Consider the following 12,605-nt stretch of genomic DNA (forward strand, 5'->3'; position numbering starts at 1 on the left):
TCACAAGCAGCTTTTAAATAATATAATATATAGAAAGTGCACAGTGTGTCATTCACACAAACACTAAACAACATCACGGTAACACACATGAAACTGAAATAATGCAATAAACATTCATTTAACAACATTATGTGTAACACACAACCCTAATATACAAAACTGATAAGAAAAAAAAAACTAAGAAGAAACAGGTATTTCAACAAATAACCATCAAATTTGAAATGTAATGCAGGGAATTCTGGGAATGTCAATTTACGGTTATTCACTGTAAATTATACAGTCTTTTTCACTTCCAAAAACGGTATATTACCGTAAAAGTTATGTCCAATACATGTAATGTCCAATACAGTTTTTCACCGTATATAGTAGGAGAATTTATCGTTAACCATTTAACAGGTTTTTACTGTAGCATTTTTACAGTCTTTTACCGTTAAATTCACGGTCATTTCTGAAATAATGCAATAAACATTCATTTAACAACATTATGTGTAACACACAACCCTAATATACAAAACTGATAAGAAAAAAAAACTAAGAAGAAACAGGTATTTCAACAAATAACCATCAAATTTGAAATGTAAAGCAGGGAATTCTGGGAATGTCAATTTACGGTTATTCACTTCCAAAAACGGTATATTACCGTAAAAGTTATGTCCAATACATGTAATGTCCAATACAGTTTTTCACCGTATTGTATATAGTAGGAGAATTTATCGTTAACCATTTAACAGGTTTTTACTGTAGCATTTTTACAGTCTTTTACCGTTAAATTCACATTAACTTGCATTTTTGTATTATTTATGTAGCGACTATTATAGTATGTTTTAATATTTTAAATAAGCTTTTATTTTATATTTAGAGTTTAAGTTTTAGTATTTTTTTATGTGTGTTCATAATTTTTTGTGATTTTAGTTTTAGAGATTTTAGTACTTCAACTTAAACTCACTTTATTTCAGTTATGGCAACATTTCTATTCATTTAGGTTTTTTAAGTTTAAGTTTTTCATCTTAAATTCATATATTATATAATTTCAATGAACAAAAAAGGATTTTAATAGTTATAGTTAAAAATAACAGCACTGCTTTTAAGAACCAGATTGATGTGGTTACAGCATCTACCATCAGGGGTTAATGGGGTCATGCTAACCAGCCCAACCTTGAGGCTTTATCAATGCAATTATCATTCTCCTGCAGGGAATTGAGTAGAGAATTATGGGAAATGTAGTTAAGTAATGCCTGTTGCCTCACTAACTGGCACAAACTGTTGTGCTCTGGAAAGATAAATCATTAATTTTCTAACTTTCTAAAACAACATTGTGCTGGTGTTCACATGCAGTCTCATAAATACGACTATTCTAGCATGACTTGAAGGCAGCATGATTGCTCTTAAAAAGAACAGAGAATTCCCTTACAGTGCTAAAGATCAGAATATTTTTTGGGAGAGTGTAATTTGCCTCCCGTGGTAGTTCTGTCCTATCGTTTGTCCTCCTGTGTCTCAGTTTGGCTCTTTGCACCATATTAACTTCCATTAGCATAACTGCAGTAGGACAGAAGAGCCGCTTCCTATACACACGCTCTCACATCCTCCATCTATTTATAACCCCCGCAGCGCAGTCTGTTTGTGCCTGTTCGTCCTCCTCCTCTCTCTTCCTCGCTCTTTCTCGTCATGTAAGGTGGAAGGTTCTCATTCCCATCCACTTGCAAACTCGGCTCTGTTCCAAAACAGTGAGCTGCCTTTCTGTGTGCTGCCTACATAGACGGCTACTATAGGGATGTGAGGATTTGACATGTTTGGCCGATATACCGATATTTTGCCACTTTGGATGTTTAACAGGCCTACATTAGACAAAAGGAAAGAAAATAATTAAAAAAATAATAATTATGACATTTTCATAGAAAAGTTTTTTTTACTTTTTTTTCTCAGAATTGTCCGAATTGTGAGAAAAAAATCTAATAAAATTACAAACGTATTCATCTTTTATAAAACATTAATAAGTCTTTTATAACATTGTCCCACTAGAGGGTGAAATTAAGAAAAATTATTGCCATATACGGAGCCCCACACATGACATGCAAGAAAAAATAAATCAATCGTGCGCACGATTTACTAATTCGTTCCCCTCGATGTACTAAAACATGCACACGATTACTATTTTGTTCCCTCAATTTGCTAAATTGTGCGCACAATTTACTAATTCGTTCTCTCGATTTATAAATCGTGTGCATGATTTAGCAAAACGAGGGAACGAATTAGTAAATCGTGCTCACGATTTAGCCTACTATTTTTTTCCTGCATGCCATAGAAATAATGATTAAAAAATATTTCTTACCATATATATATATCTTTTTTTTTTTAATGATGAAAAAACAATTCCAAAAGTTATATACATTTAAATAACATTTTAGATTGTTTTTGGGAATTGTTTTTTAAGCATCAAACATACTTTACATCATGCAGGCTTCATTAATTTGGGTAAACACTGATTATATTGTGAGCTGAAAAGGCTGATAATGTACAAAGTTGATCCTCATTTGTTTGCAGATGTCACATTGGTTTTGTTCTATCATCTAATGCAATGGCATCCATATAATTTTTAAGTGTCTAAATGCGTTTATGGGGCCCTGTCACATTATTTGACTTTAACCATTCATCATTATACAAGAGCTCATTTTCCCTGCGATAACTGTGTCAGTTTTGCCACACTGGAAATGTGCCCATGTCACGAATTGCCCTGGAGCCTTGTTTAATGGTCCCCAAGGGAGTGCTAGAATCCGAAGGGGTCCTGCCAATGTGCTGTTTTATTGGCACGTAGTGAGAACATCACTGCCTGTGAGTGCGTGGGACCCAGTTATAATGATATGCCATTGCTAACAACCAGGCTCAGTTAAGTTTAGAGTTGTAACTGTAATTTTAGTGAAAAATGGATTGGTGTATTGCTGTGTGTTCATCTTGTAATCCATAATTGTCAGTGCTTTGTTATAAAGTGAAGCTATTTCTTTGTCACTAGGGCCCGAGCAACGAGGGGGCCCGTGATTGGCTGTGGAGTAGATTGACTGATGCACCAATCGCCAAAGCCCCACCAGGCCCCCACTTAGCTCTATTATTTAGTGGAGCTTTGCTGTAAATTCCATGTATTACCATTAGATATTGAAATGTCACATTTGAATTTGGTTTACCAATCAAATGCATTTATTCTGTATTTGAGTTTTGAACGAACTGTAGAAATATCAGGTGATCGCTGCGCCTGATGTCCACATTCACCTCCACTCTTCCCTTCGTTCTGGCATAACCTGGAAATGGTCACGCAAAGAACAATCTTCAATAAGTAAAAATGTCAGCTATTCTAAAAAAAAATGTGAGAGAGGGGCTCAAAAAAAAAAAAGAAAAACGTAAAAGCAGACAAAACATAGCCCATAAAATCCCCAGCTATCAGGTTATTTTACTAAAGATGATGATGGAGTAGTGAAACAGCAGGTGGACCGGGCACATGGAGCAGATAAAAACAGCGCCATCGTCCACACAGATTTTTGGTTAGTTTGACTATTAACTTGATGGGTGTATTTGGCTTTTTGTGTTTGAACAAACTCTATATATTTGCTGAAGGGTTGGGAAATAACCCGGTAGAAAAATGTCAATCGTTTTGGGTGTCATGATGTAAGCTTAAAGTCCTCATGAAATCAAAATTAAAGTTTTTTGGGTGTTAGTATCAATAGCACTGTGGACGACAACACAAAGATTGTACTCGAGTTAAAGTTCAGATACCCTGTGTAAATGTAACTCAAATAGGCTATAAGTACTACTTCTACATTTCCATTTGACTAAAAGATCAAAAGTGATTATTATGAATTATGTTCTTCTGTCATATCAACATATATGCAATGAGTTCCTAAACAACTGATTTAACACATAAACAACTAGTCATTTATAATCCAAATATGACTTCCTTTTAATAATAATAACCTACCAATTTTCAAATTGGCTCGAGTTAGGCATGGCTAAATCACTGAAATCACTACAATTGGCTCATTGAATCAATGATCAGATCAGTTCAGTTCGCGAATGAATCATTACGTGTGATTTGCCAGTTCAACCGGATCACAGAAGAGAATCCATTTTTTAAAAATTCTATCGTGAATGTGCCGAATCTGCTGATGTAATTACAACCGCTAATTATAGAGAAGGGTAGGGGGAGGCCAGGGGAGAGCTGAGCTCCCGTGCCTCCGTTGGTAAACAAAATTAGCCAATTAGCATCCAGTGTTCACTTTCAGCGCTGAGGAGTGTTGAGAAAAGAAACCTCGTAAGGGAGGCTAGCCTCCCTTTCTGATATCAACCAATCATCACAGAGACGTAAATTACGTGATATTAGTTTGAACGTCTGCCGCTGCGCTGATAATGTAAGTACTTATAGATAATTAGTAGATAAATGGCGCAACAGGCAACTCTCTTTTAACACAGACTTTTAAGAAGGGATGGATGTTTGCTTCAAGCGATAGGCCAGGGAAGTGAAGATATATTATCTTGCTGTATGTGTGTCGTTTTCTTTACGTTTTCTGACTAAAAGCAACCAAAAAGCCATTTTAAAGTGGTTAAGCAAATAATAATAATAATAATAATCGGCAGGGATCCCAGACAAATACAATTAGTGTGCCTCCTCTATTTTAAAACCCACGAGCCGCCACTGTAAATGAGTGGTGTGTTCTGACAAGTTTTATCAACAACAGTAAACGAAAGAGTTTCATCAGAGTTTCCCAGCCACTGGCCTCATGCATTAATCACGAATTTGACATGCATGGCATAATACAGCATAATGCAAAAACTGTGTAAATGCTATTCTGAACACTCGTGTAGCTCAAGAATGATGCAAACAATAGTGAAAATATCGAGTACAGCTATCAATCTGTGTGTTAGCTGTGCATGCTTAGTTCAAGTTTAGCTTGACTTTCTTGTCAGCATTAGCAAATCAAGCGAAAGCATCTTACATCTGCAGATTCTGACAGAAAATCCCAGTTGGCCATTGACAGTTTCCACAATTAATGCTACAACGATCCTGGAAAGAAAAGAAAAACCCTGAGGGGACGTGAAACTCTTCAACACACAGGCGTTATGAAAAAGTACCATGGTATTACCACAAAAATATATAAAGGATTCTAACTTGATGGTAATCCCATGGTATTCTTTGAAGCACCAATACATTAGTTTTGTAAATAGTACAACTGGACTATGGTACTTCTGCAATATTTTTTTCTGTGCATTCATAAATTAATCAAAGCTTTGCAAGTAGCCTAACTCAACATGGAGGAAAAGAGCCATTTTTAGTTTTTGTACCCCTCAAAACCCCTCATTGTTTCAATGCCCAAAGATGTTTTGAAGCTTGGTAAGGAAACAAGGACTCTGGGATCATTCTTGCATCCCTGAGGAAGATAAAGAGAAAAACAGCCTGCATGAGGGCAGTGTTTTATGAGCGAGAGGATCGGTGCATTGTATGCTAATTGTTTGAAAGCACCATTTTTCCTCACGCTAGCCAGCATTGGACACTTGCTTATGCTGTAGGTTTCTTGAAGGGAATTAATGCACACAGGCAATAAACTGCAAAAGATGTTACACACAGCAGTGAAAGTGTGAAAACACACATGCACGCTGTCAGATTCATGTAGAGTTTGCCTGTTTAAAAAACTTAACTTCCATTAGGAGGAACAAGAAAAGGGACGTTTTTAGTATATGGCAGAAAGCTTTTCTCACTGCGGCCAAAAATTAGTTCATTTGCATAGGCTTTATTGTGAAAAACTTGCCAAAAATCATTATGCAATTATGCAAGTGTCAGTGACAGTAGAAGTACAGCTATCTTTAGCATGTAATAAATATATACACATGCAATGCAAAATATTACATCAGGATTTCAAAAACCTTAATACATTCTCATGTTTGTATTAAGAGAGACATGCACTTTTAATTAAACAAGGCAATATAATACCAATTAGTGAAGCTGTCATGGCAAATAGTCAGATTAAAAATAAAATGGCAGTGCGTTAAAATTCAAAGTGTTACAGTCTTCGTTCATGACAAACCAGATAAAATCAGGTTTATTTTTATAATCAGCAGTAAAGGGGTTGCCATCCATTTCACATCTGTAATGTTAAAACATCAGGAACTGATTGGAGAGATTAGAGATGTCATATGAAAAATGTTTCAAAGGTGAAGCAAATGAATAAATTTTAATGAAACATATATTTCTTTGAAAAATAATGCACAGTGAATTGTGCACCAGGGCTCTTAACTAAAGCTAAAACCATTAAAAAATGTGTTACTTTTGAAAAAAAAGTATTTTATTTTAGCTGTAGTTGCCAAGGCAACATTTCTCATTTTTGATTAGTTTAACTAAGAACTAAAACTAAATTAACTAAAACTAATAGATAAAAATATATAGAAATATAAAAAAAATTTAAATGAAAAAAACACAACAAAATTACTAAAACTTTAACTAAAATTAAAGCGAAAACAAAATATGAAAATAACATTTTAGCAACATTTCTCACTTTTGTTTAGTCTAACTTGAATTACTAAAATAACTAACAACACTAAATAAACTAAAACGAATAAATTAAAAATACATAGACATATTTTAAAATAAAACTAATAAAAATGACAAAACCACACAACAAAATTGCTAAAACTTTCTAAAAAATATTAACAAAAACTATCTGTCGTACACGACAAGACCAAGAACATCAAGAAAGTAAACAGGATCACTTTTGGGAATGTTCTGGAGAAACGTATGGCGTCTCCATCTGATGTAACACAATTGATCGGCTTCTTCCTGAGCCACACACGAAATCCCTGAAGCTTTGACTTCAGCCAGTCAGATGAACTGAAGGAGAGGATGAAGAGGATGAGGAGAAGTGTTCTGTTACAGAAGCCTCTGGGTTTGATGATTTGGAGAAAGTCACTTAACCTGAGACGGAGGAGAGACGCCGCAGACACACTGATGATGGCAGCAAAGACAGCAAAGATCAATGGCTCGGGCCTCTGCTGGGTCAAAATCAATCACAGCAACACCCAGAACCTCCAGTTCAGATTAAAACACCCTCCAACTGCTTTCCCAGCTAACAAAGAACGTTCTCAGAATGTTCTGGCAAGGTTATGAACAATAACAATCTTCCGGTAATGTTAACAGAATGAGTTATCTGGTCTTTAATAATGCTCTCAAAACGCTAGAACAAGAATGTTATTTATACATTTTTCATGGAACGTTTCATTTCTGAAAGTTTTAGTTGGACGTTCATCTAACGTTTTTTAAATGTTACTACTTGTTTCAGAACGTTCTGAGAATATTTCAAGGCGATGTTCCAATATGAATGTTTGCAAAATTCTAAAATGGAACGTTCCCTTAACATTCACAAAACTAAAAAAATAAATAAAAAATAGACATATTGAACATTCAGATAAATTCAAAACAAACGTTTTCATAACTTAATGGGAATGTTAGCAGAACGTTCTTAGAATATATTTTTGTTAGTGCTGTCAATAGATTTTTAATCGGATTAATCACTCCCTATTTGTGTTATTAATCACGATTAATCACACACTTAACATGAAATTAAGCATGCACCGTTTATCATAGCACATTCTTTTTGTCATAATTTCCTATTTCCAGCAAAGTAACCAAAAGATTGAAGGTTGATTCTCATAAAACTGTATTTTCTGCACGCTTATTTCAAGATAAATTTAGATGTCTTTCCAAAAAAGGACACCAAATAACCAAATGATATAAGAGGTCCAACTGCTACATTTATGCACACATTAAAACAAAAACTAAAAATACTAAGAAAACTTTTAAGAATTCATAGTGTATGGTATGTGTACAGTAGTCAAGTTGCGATACCTAACTGGACCACATGGAGGCGCCAAAAAAAGCCTAAGCCAGCCCCCTTGAGCTGACTGCATATTCCTACTACAGTACACGAATCCATTCAGAATGATTAAACACAGCAACATACACGACAAATCAAAATATTATCCTGAATGTGTGTGGAAACAATGTCAATGTACTGAAATGTGTGCATATAAAATAAATGCAGTGTATGATTTTTGGATTAATCGCATGTGTTAACGTTGACAGCCGTAGTTAAGACCTGTGGTAGCTTGTTTCCACCACTGAATAAAAAAATAGGTAATTGTGACTTTTTATCTTACAATTCTGACTATTTTTTGTCAGAATTGTGTGATGTAATCTCACAATTTTTACTTTTTTTCTCAAAATTGCAATATGTAAAGTCACAATTGCAAGTTATAGAGTCAAAAAAAAACAATTTGTCCTCAGATTCTGACTTTATAACCTTACGAACAAAAAGTTAATGTCACAATTTTGAGAAAATAAGTCAGAATTGTAAACATATAGACTTTCAATTGTGAGAAAAAAAGTCTAAATTGCGAAATGTACACTCACAATTGTGAGAAAAAAAGAATTGTGAGATAAAAAGTCACTTTTTTTTTTTTTTAATTCCGTGGCAGTGTCACGAATCCGGTCTATGAACTTCCGTTCACTCACCACCAGAGGTCACCCGCTCACTACACGGACTCTCACACTACACAGACTGTTACACTATGCCCTGGACTACATTTCCCATCATCCATTGCACTGATTGCACACAGCTGTAACCAATCACACGCTCACCTGAAAGCTATTACACACACTATATAACACCCACTCAGATCCTGCTCAAGTCGCTGATTATTGTCTCTATTTATCGTTCTCCAAGTGATTGCACTTTACAGAGCCATTTCCCTGTCTTAGTTTCTAGTTCATAGTTTAGTTTAGTTTAGTTTAGTCTTGTCTTGCCTGTTTTCCTGTGTGAAGATCTTTGCCTGTGTATTACGGATTACCCCTTTTGTCTAGCCCTCTGGATTCTGTTCGTCTATCGAAGACCCACGCTTGTCCTAGGATTACTCTTTATCTTGCCTGTGTTGTTCCTGTTTGCCATTGTTTGACCCATGTCTGTTATGACCACGTCTCTTAATAAAAGCATGCACATGGATCCGTTCGCTTCACGTCTCTGTCGCCCCGTAACAGGCAGAAACGGCTTCCATACATTTAAGTTATGAAAATGTTTCCTTTTAACGTTTCCTCTTAGTTATGTAAACATTAGAGGAACACTGCATTCTTACAATTTGAAAACATTATGAGAACGTTCCCTGTTAGTTCATCCTTCTTGATTAAATGACTTTGTGAGAATGATGGTCAAAAAATGTTTTCTCTCAAGATTTAGTTCACCAGTTATGTATAATAGTCCAAGAAGTTTCTGTTTTCTATTACCGTTATAGAACATTGTCAGAAACGAATAACATCATGTGGATGTTACATGAACAATATTGCTACAGTGTTTTCTGCTAACATTACAGAAACATTCAGGAAGTATTATAAACACCAAATGGACATTCTGGGATCATTGTTTTAAGAACATTTCCTCAGCATTATGAGAACATTCATCAATATAAATAACATCGTAAGGACGTTCCAAGAATATTGTTCTAAGAATATTTCCTCTCAACATTACGAATGTAAATGTTAAGTTTTAAAATTTTGTTGTATGCATTTGTCATTTTTATTTAATCTCTTTATTTTTAAAATGTGTATAGGTAGTATTTATAAAGTTTTAGCTTTTAGTTTTGGATCTGTTTTTAGTTGTTTTAATACAATTGATTGCTTCTGTTGTCCTCATTTGTAAGTCACTTTGGATAAAAGCATCTGATAAATGACTAAATAAAAATAAATAAATCGAATATTAATAATGTTATAAGAATGTTCCATAAACATTATTTTAAGAATCTTTTGTCCTAACGTTTACATAACCTTTAAAAAAATGTTATGGGAATGTTCTCTTTGAAAGTAATGAGAATGTTGTCTCAGATGGAGAAATAAAAGGCACACATGAGTCAACAGTTGATCTTTTGATTAGGAATGTTTGAGTTATTATTGAGATCTCTGACTTTTGATTGCAGACTTTCCTATTTTGGAAAAATCACAGCAGACTGAGATGTCTTCTGAAACTCCAGATGAGACATATGTATGATTATGTGGTCTTTTGCTCGGGAGAAACATCAATTGAGATATTAAAGACTGCAATCTTTCTTCATGACTGCATGAGCGTGAGCTGGTGGGATGATTTTGTCTGACCTTGGTTTTTATGTTTCCCAAAAATCCCTTGGCAGGGAAATAGCAGTCTAAGAAAGAGAGAGCTGACAGCCTGTCAGCAGACGTCCAGACGTGTCAGATCCTCTCAGCGGGACCGAGCTCCATATTCTGACACGCCAGTGAGTGTGATTCCATGTGAAGGATTAGGAATTAGGAGAGACCTTCAGAGGACCCAACGTCCTTCATGATGTCATATGGTATAACTTCAGTCAGCACAGCAGAGGAGACGGTCGACAGGCTGGAAGGTGCATAATAAACACTCAAACATGCTATAAAAATATTCTCACGTTTATATTATATTTGAGTGAGATAGAAGATAACAACAAAAAATAGAGAGAAGCATGAAGCAAAAGTTTGAGGTCAGCAAGATTTTATTTACTTTTATTCAGCAAGGATGCATTAAATTGATCAAAAGTGACAGTAAAGACATTTATGATGTTACAAAAGATTTCTGTTTCAATTAAATGCTGTTCTTTTGAACTTTCTGTTCATCAAAGAATCCTGAAAAATAAAATGTATCACAGTTTCCTCAAAAATATGAAGCAGCACGATTGTTTTCAACATTGATGATAATCAGAAATGTTTCTTGAGCAGCAAATCAGCATATTAGACTGATTTCTGAAGATCATGTGACACTGAAGACTGGAGGAATGATGCTGAAAATTCAGCTGCGCATAACAGAAATAAATTACATTTTAACAGATATTCACATAGAAAACAATAACATTTAACAACTTTTACTGTATTTTGATCGAATAAATGCAGCCCTGGTGAGCAGAAGAGACTTCTTTCAAAAATAAATTCATGTTTAAGATTAGACCAGTTCAGGATTTACTTCTATACTTCCAAAACCTAATAATTGTGTGCAGGCACAGATTAATTGTACACTTTAGAATGACCTTGTTTTAAAGTGTCCTGCCTGATCCTGTCTATATTATATAACTGTGGGAAGCATTAAACACAACCTGACATGGTCAAAACATGATTGGTGTCACGTAACTAGCAGAAGTGCTGAGGAGGAGGGTGGTGTTCGTGCTGCTCGCTCGTGGCCTCGTCCAGAATCGCTCTCTGAAGAGCAACGCAATGTCATGCCTGTGCCGTTACGATGAGACATTGTGGCTCCCCGCAGCAGAAGAGATGAGACTGGCAGAACAGAAGTCCTGTTGATGACATCCTTGGCTCTGCATTTGGACTGGTTGCTTTCAAAGAGGCCTGAGTCAATGCAACCCACTCACAAACTGCAACACCAAGAGAAAACAAATCATATCTTCACAATCTAACACACAACATAAAATCATAGAGTATCAGAGATATGAACATTAAAGGAATAGTTTACCCAAAAAAGAAAAATTGTTGAAAATGTTCTTACTCTCAGGTCAGATGTAGATGAGTTTGTTTCTTCATCAGATTTGGAGAAATGTAGCATTACATCACTTGCTCACCACTGGATGCTCTGCAGTGAATGGGTGCCGTCAGAATGAAAGTCCAAACAGCTGATAAAAACATCACAATAATCCACACCACTCCTGTCCATCAGTTAACATCTGGAGAAGACAAAAGCTGCGTGTTTGTAAGAAACAAATCCATCATTAAGACGTTTCTTAACTTCAAACTGTTGCTTTTGGCTAAAATACAAAAAGTCCATAATCCAAAATAATGCTTCCTCCAAGTCTTCTGGTCTGAATCAGGAGAGAAATCTGCACAGATCAAGCACAGTTTACAAGCCAAAACATCTCTAAACAAATATGTGGCTGGATTTTGATGAGAGCGACAACAGGAGATGGACTTTTTCACTGGAGGAAGCGTTATTATGGATTATGGACTCATATTTTAGCCAGAAGCAACAGTTTAAAGTTAAAAACATCTTAATGATGCATTTGTTTCTTACAAACACACAGCTTTTATCTTCTACAGATGTTAACTGATGGACTTGGGTGGTGTGGATTACTTGTGGATTATTGTGATGTTTTTATCAGCTGTTTGGACTCTCATTCTGACGGCACCCATTCACTGCAGAGCATCCATTGGTGAGCAAGTGATGCAATGCTACATTTCTCCAAATCTGATGAAGAAACAAACTCATCTATATTTTGGATGGCCCGAGGAGCAGTTGGAGGTTCGGTGCCTTGCTCAAGGGCACCTCAAGGCACCTTGAAGGTGGGAGAGAGCACTGTACATTCACTCCCCCCACCTACAATCCCTGCCGGTACGAGACTCGAACCCGCATCCTTTGGGTTACGCGTCCGCCTGTCTAACCATTAGGCCACGACTTCCCCATTATGCATATACATATGTATGCATTTATTTATTTAAATAAATTAAAGTGCAAAAATAAATGCATAAATAAATATATAAATGAATAAGTGCAAAAATAAATGCATAAATCAATAAATGTATAAATAAATAAGTGCAAACA

This window comes from Sinocyclocheilus grahami, unplaced genomic scaffold (genome assembly GCF_001515645.1).
Source record: "Sinocyclocheilus grahami isolate Dianchi unplaced genomic scaffold, SAMN03320097.WGS_v1.1 scaffold1282.1, whole genome shotgun sequence".
Taxonomy (NCBI): domain Eukaryota; kingdom Metazoa; phylum Chordata; class Actinopteri; order Cypriniformes; family Cyprinidae; genus Sinocyclocheilus; species Sinocyclocheilus grahami.